Genomic DNA, 7,071 nt, shown 5'->3' with positions numbered 1-7,071 from the left:
GTTTGCGCCATAAAAATCCCATTTATCATTATCGAAAAGCAGTGCTCTTTGGCAGGGCTAAAATATTATCGGCAGTTGAATGGAAAAGTGAGAATCCCAACCATTCAATCGCTAGACACAATATACAGCCAGGACAATCTGTAATTTTGAAGGACACCCAAAAGACATTCGGGACATTTCGGGACAACAAAGCTGCTGAAAATCGAGAGCATGAAGTTTGGTAGATGCATTCGAATAGCTGACGCTAAATCGGGGTCTTTTTGGAAAGCAGAACATGCCCCTGAAATCCCAATTTTACAAATACGCAGCTTTTCTGAGAAACACTGCGTGATGTAGCTGGCTGGCTCGTTGTTTGTGAGTTATCGCTGTTTCGCTTTCTTTGTGATCCTAAGCAAAGTTTTAAACACAGGAAAGCGTGGAGAAGTGTGCTGAAATGCGCTTTGAAGGGCCATTCAAAGAACGTTCTACGCTTATATTCTGATCTGCCAACTTCTACCCCACAGTGCCTCCGAAGCGCTGTCAGACGGTGGTACTGCAAAAGTGTAACGCTGCTAGCCTGAAACCCAGCGCAGTATACAATCCGGGCACGGGCACATGTTCCCCGTGGGACTATTCGAAAGGTTGCTACAGGAACACGAAGATCTTCTTCACCACTGCGGAGTGCCAAGCCGCCTGCTGTGAGTACCGCACCGCATGCTTAATACGTAGCCTGCATACTCATTGTTGAAAGGAATGACTGATAGCACCGAATTAAGCACCGAATTAAGTGGCCAGGAAAAAGCAGAAAGCCTTCCCTGCTGCTGCCCGGCATTTCGAAATAAAGGGGCTATGCGCTCTCCACCGTCCTAAGCCAACTGGATGGAAGAACTTTCTTGTAAGACAAGATCTTGGTCTCGCACATCGCAGCTGCAGAAGGCTGCAAAAGTGCTGCAGCGACTTCTGAAGGCTATCAGACAGGATGAACGTTGCCGATACTGCGCGACCATCTCCGATAATGCGCTGATAACTCACTACGTGGGCGAGATCAACACATCCCCTTTCCCCATTCTCCTAATCTGTTCCTCCCTTTTTCCCTTACCCCTGTGCAGGGTAGCCACGGCGCTCAGTCCTGATTAACTTCTTGGCCTTTAGCTTATCCTTCTCCCTCCCTTTCTCCTTAAGCGGCGCACATAAGTATATGCATACGGATTTACATAACAAAATGACAGCGTTAAACAGGATATTGAAAAATGGTTTAGTATAGATTAGGACGTAAACACAGTTAACTCGTAATCTAAGTTTCGATTAGGAGGCAGCAAAGTATGTCAGGTCAGGTAATGCACAGGGCGTACAAGCAGGGGTCTATTAGAGTACAAGATAGGGGGCGCTATAAGGTAAAGTTATTCCAAGTGGAAAAGGAGCTGGTGCTGACAAATTTAGACTGGAAGAAAGCGGAAGAGAAAATTCCTAAGCGCACAGCCACAGGGCTAGACGAGGTTCCCGTTAGGCTGATAAATAAACTGGGACCAAAAAGTAAGGAAGCTCTGGTGAAAGCAGTGGAAAAAAACTTTAAAAGATAGACGAATACCAGACAGTTGGCGACAAAGTAGAATGAATTTAATTTATAAAGGTAAGGGGGAGAAAGACAGAATTCACTCCTATAGATCGTTGACCATTACATCGGTAATATACAGGCTAGCAATGCAGGCAATCAAATTAAAGCTTCAAGCATGGGCAGAGAATAATGGCATTTTGGGAGAGTTTCAGAATGGCTTTAGAATAGGTAGGCGTTTGGATGATAACTTGTTTGTTGTTACTCAGTGTATTGAAATATCAAAAGCAGAAAGCAGACCGTTGTATGTGGCCTTATTGGACATTACAGGAGCCTACTACAACGTAGATCGCAACATTTTGTGGGATATTCTGGAAGGGGAAGGCTTAGGTAACGATTGTCTACAGCTTTTGAGAGAGATTTACTTAGAAAATACCGTTTGCGTTGAATGGGAAGGGATGAGGAGCGCGGAGAAAGTTCATATCAACAAGGGACTGAGGCAGGGGTGCCCGTTATCCCCGCTGCTGTTTATGATGTACATGGTGCGGATGGAGAGAGCGCTAGAAGGAAGTAATATCGGGTTTAATCTCTCATACAAACAGGCAGGTACAATAATAGAGCAGCAACTCCCAGGTTTATTTTATGCGGACGACATTGTGTTGCTCGCTAACAAGCAAAGTGATTTGCAACGTCTGGCTAATATCTGTGGACAGGAAGGCAACAATTTAGGTTTGAAATTTAGTGTTAGAAAATCAGGTGTTATGGTATTCAATGAAAACAGTGAACAGACAGTGGACATACAGGGCCAAGAAATACCTCGGGTAACAGAATATAAATACCTTGGTATATGGATAAACGAAGGCAATGGATATATGGAAACACAGGAAAAAACCATAACAGTCAAGGGGAAGAGAAATGCAGCCATAATGAAGCACAGAGCGCTATGGGGATACAATAGGTACGAGGTCCTTCGAGGTATGTGGAAAGGGGTAATGGTTCCAGGACTTCCTTTTGGAAATGCGGTTGTTTGCTTTAAATCAGGGGTACAATCAGGACTCGACGGGAACCAAAGGTCAGTGGGTCGCCTCGCATTGGGCGCTCACGGGAAGACTACAAATGAAGCTGTGCAGGGGGATATGGGCTGGACTAGTTTTGAAGTGAGGGAAGCTCGCAGTAAAATTGAGTATGAAGAACGGCTGAGGAATATGGAAGAAAGTAAATGGGCTGGGAGAGTGTTCAGGTATCTGTACAGGCAAAACATTGATTCACAGTGGAGGAAAAGAACTAGGAAGCTTACCAGCAAGTCTGCGGCCTGTGGGGTGGGCAACACAGCTACAAAGAAGGTCAAGCGGAAAGTCAGAGAGGCTGAATTAATCTCATGGGTGGCGGCAATGGAAAAGAAACCTGCCATGAGTAACTACTTAAGAGGAAAAAACGAAATCAGGAAAGAAACCATTTATGATAACTCAAAGGGAAGCTCATTACTTTTCGAAGCGAGATCAGGATGCCTTAGAACACGCACCTATAAAGCGAGATATAAGAAGGAAGAAGAAGAATGTGCTTGCTGCGGTAAAGCTAGGGAAACGGCGGAGCATATTTTATTAGAATGTGAAAACGTCTACCCAGCGGTCGATTTAGGCACCACTGGCCTCCTTGAAGCCCTTGGGTTCAGCGGGAGCAGTGGTAAAGCAAACAGGTCCGCAGTAGACATTAGTAAGAGGCGATTGGAGGATTGGTGGAAGAAAAGCAGGGAAACGACAAAAGACGGAGACGTACAAAAGCACAGTTTGCAATAGGGGATCAGAAAATTTGGACGTGGTAGTTCATAGTGTTTTTTTTTTCGTTTTTCATTAGTTAACCTAGGTAGGATATTAGGCAGCATAGTAGCAAGAGCTTGGTGGCGCAACCCACTGCCCCGTTCCAAAGGGGACGCTCATAACGTCCATCCATCCATCCATCCATCCATTCCTATCTGTTTTCTTTCCATTTCCTTCATTAACCCTCCGCTTCTGGTCAAACATTATTTACGCAACGTCCACTTTGCCACTCAGTCACGAGACATAAAAACTGTGAAAATGTGTACACATGGATAATGCGTGATTATGTCGAACAAAAGAAAAACATTTCTTCTTGATCCTACGCCCTCGTCACCCAGGCTTCCGCGATTGGTGAGGACGTTTTCGGGTCGCGCCTAGTTCGCCTCTCTGTCACGTGAAATTACAAAACCGGAGTCAGCACATCAAAAGGACGTGGACGCCAATAAAGATGGATTATTGTGCCCATCAAAACTGAACTTATTGTGGAATAGCTAGAAACTGCCCCATTCCGAAAGTAATAGGGGATGGCTGTTCGCTGATCGCTTCGGTACTGTGTACTCGGAGCTGCTGGCCAAAATTGACTTTCTTTTTGTGCATAATAAAAATTTCACATGGCAGCATAACGTTACCGAGCCGTTTCAGCACGTAGGTAACATTGCTCGACCAAATAGTCTTCACTGATAATTTGTTTTGGCTTCATATCCAAAGCCGCCACCACAATCGTCGACGAGGCACAGCAACCTAAGCAAGCGGAAGTCGACAATCCTCACATCCGGTTATGTACTTTTACAGCGAAGCTGTTAGCCTCTGGTTGGTCAGAACTTATCGCGATGCGTCCTCACCAAGAAGTAACAAGTAACAAGTAAATGTAACAAGTAGGGCTGGGCGAATGCTCAGTGTTTCGAATACGAATTGGATTTGCGCATGATGCATTCGTTTTCGTTTGCGAAAATGAACAGAAATTTATACAAAAAATGCGCAGCTGCAATAAAACGACAAAATACGAAACGAAGTAACGTAGCACTATAAATTTAAGATCTAAAAGTAAAAAAAGAGAAACAAACCAAAAAATAGAAACAAATTAAGTAAGAATTAAAGGGCACAGTCAAGCAATGTTAAGCATGTTATTCAAAAAATTCTGGCTCTCCCGCAATCAAGATTAGATGCAAGCATGAAATGGCTACCGGCAAAGCAGATTGGTTGGAGATGTTACAAGCCATGATCTTAAAATGGGTGTAGTGCATGTTCGCAATGGCACACCCCACCACACCATACCGCACCACGCCAAACTGAGCAACGATTCATATGGATGCAACAGCTTCCTGTCACAGACAGAATCTCATTGCAAGTCTCGTCTCGGTCGAACAGCCATACGCAATGCGCCGGACGCACCGTGGATATCACGGACCGCTGGCGCTGAAAAGAGCTCAGGTAACTATGTCTCAGCGCCAAAAGATAACAGTCAAGTATATAGTGCCCTGTATCTGCCTTTTGAATGTCGCTATTGGAAATGACAAATCAAACTCCAGGGTACTAGAAGTTACAGCCTGAGTGATATTGTGAACAAACATTAGGAAGAACTCCGAAGCAATAGTTTTTGTAACTTGTTTGGGAAGCAACTATAGGATGTGTAACGCAGTGTTGACTAGTTGCCCAGATGATTTCATTTTGTTCTTGCAACGTGCCCGGACATTCTCGTTTGAGTGCCCGGATAACGGCTCTGGCTTTTGGCTCAAGGTCACTTGAAGGTAGCCGACAACGGGAGCTAAAAGCATTTCATGCTTAAACATTCTTAAAGCGCACGATGGATCCGTGATAGAAGTAGCTGTTTCTGGCAACTGATTTCATTCGAAGGTGGGTCGAAGTGAACATGCATATGTATAGGTCGCAGTTCTGAAACGATGAAGATCCATTTTTTGCCGGCAGTCAATTCTAGACGATATGAAGTGTGATTTTTTTACAAACTGTTCGCGAAGACTATAGTTATGCTAGTAAACTTCATGAAAAAAAAAGTGAGCCGGGCTACTTTACGCCGAATGGTAAGTTCTGGAAGATCAAGCTGCAACCAACACTGGCTGTGCGGTTATAATTGGATAAGATCAGATCAGTTAAGAACGATTAGTTCCAGCGTAACTTTTTTTTCCTTCCTCGGGACGCGTGGTCACTTTCTTTTCTTTCTACGCACGTGCAGCGCGCTCGACTTCGGGGCAGCAGGGGCATGACTGCTGGAACCCCGTCGTTGGCGAGGCCTGCGACGAGCGCCTGCAGCGGCTGCAGTATTTTTTCAATCCGCTGCGCTCGTCGTGCAAGGACTTGACCGACCTGTGCCTGGCGGGCAGAAACCGGTTCCCCAACTACACCGCCTGCGCCGAGACCTGCCTTTCGCGAGACCACTCGAATGCTCACCGCCGCCACCAGGAGGCATCCCGTGGCTAGCGCGATGACGTCACAAACCGACACCATTTCTTTTTCGTTTCTTAGCTTGCACCACCGTTGGCTCTGCCAGTACTTTCTCTCAAACCTTAGGGCGCTACAATTGCACCGCCCCATCATATGCGATGTTTAATCCCACGACCAGCGTGCTTTGATATTCGTGCAGTTGCACTTTTGTTCCTACAGTCAATAGGCAATTTTAGAGTTGAACTGTTGAATGTTCCCTGCGGAGCAGTTCTGATCTACGGCAAGTTTTGTTCTACTTCGGCAAATTTTTTTTGTAATATTTGCGATTTCATTATAGCTGGCACCATTGCTTCTTATAGAACTGATTGCAAGTAAAACAATATGTTTTATTTGAACTTTCTTCATGGCTCATGGTGCTTCGAGAAACCTCTACATGGATGTAAATTTGCAGTGCCTTTACATGAACAGTTATTTTCATCACCAGCAGAGGCAGATGGAGCACAATATTGGTTAAAGAATAGTGGGTTCTCTAATACGCAGTTGATAGTGGCAATAGTGATGTCGCGTTCTAGCTAGTCTACGCATTACGCACTTTTCACATTGTTTACGTACTCGTACAAAGTGTTCTTGGCTATAGATCAGTGGGCATGCGCTTGTGCTCCTCAGAGCTGACCGGCAATTCGATTCCTTACATTTACTAAGAAAGAGTAGAACAAAAAATGGGGGAGGGGAGGCTGATTCTTGGATTTAGTGTGCTGACTGGCAAATAAAGCCCTCATAAGAAAATCCCTCACACCTACTCGCTGGATGTAAACGACTATCATTAAGGTGGAGTGACAGGCTCGTTCTGCTACGTGTTCTGCTCTAACGCCAAGAAACGGGACAAGGAACCAGAAAGCATTTCCCTCTAGCATATAGATGTACTATGTGCCTCACCATACGTCTGTTTCGAGGAAGCAGACCGCTTTGAAAAGTGACTAGCTTCCATTGGCTATTTCACTTGTTTTTGAGGTCAGCGGCCGGACATTAATTCTCTTCGAAGGGCACGTGCGGCAACCGAGTTGTGGAGCGCGTTGCGGCTTCTGAACGTTTGTATGCTTCGGTTTGTAGTGGTCGGCTTGCCGGCTGCTCGCTTAGACTTAACTCCCACAGTGCACGAGATCAATGTGATTTTTAAAGTGAGAGATCGAAGGAGTATCTAGCCTCCGTAATCAAATGAGCAGATAAGAAAACGCAGGCGCACGGCTGTTGCACCATCGTCATCCCATTGACGCGATTCCGCTGTCGTCGTGACCTTTGCCATCCTCGTCACACGATCATGGC

This window comes from Dermacentor andersoni, chromosome 10, assembly GCF_023375885.2.
Source record: "Dermacentor andersoni chromosome 10, qqDerAnde1_hic_scaffold, whole genome shotgun sequence".
Taxonomy (NCBI): Eukaryota; Metazoa; Arthropoda; class Arachnida; order Ixodida; family Ixodidae; genus Dermacentor; species Dermacentor andersoni.
The sequence above is the reverse complement of the archived record's forward strand: the minus strand, read 5'-3'. Positions refer to the sequence as shown.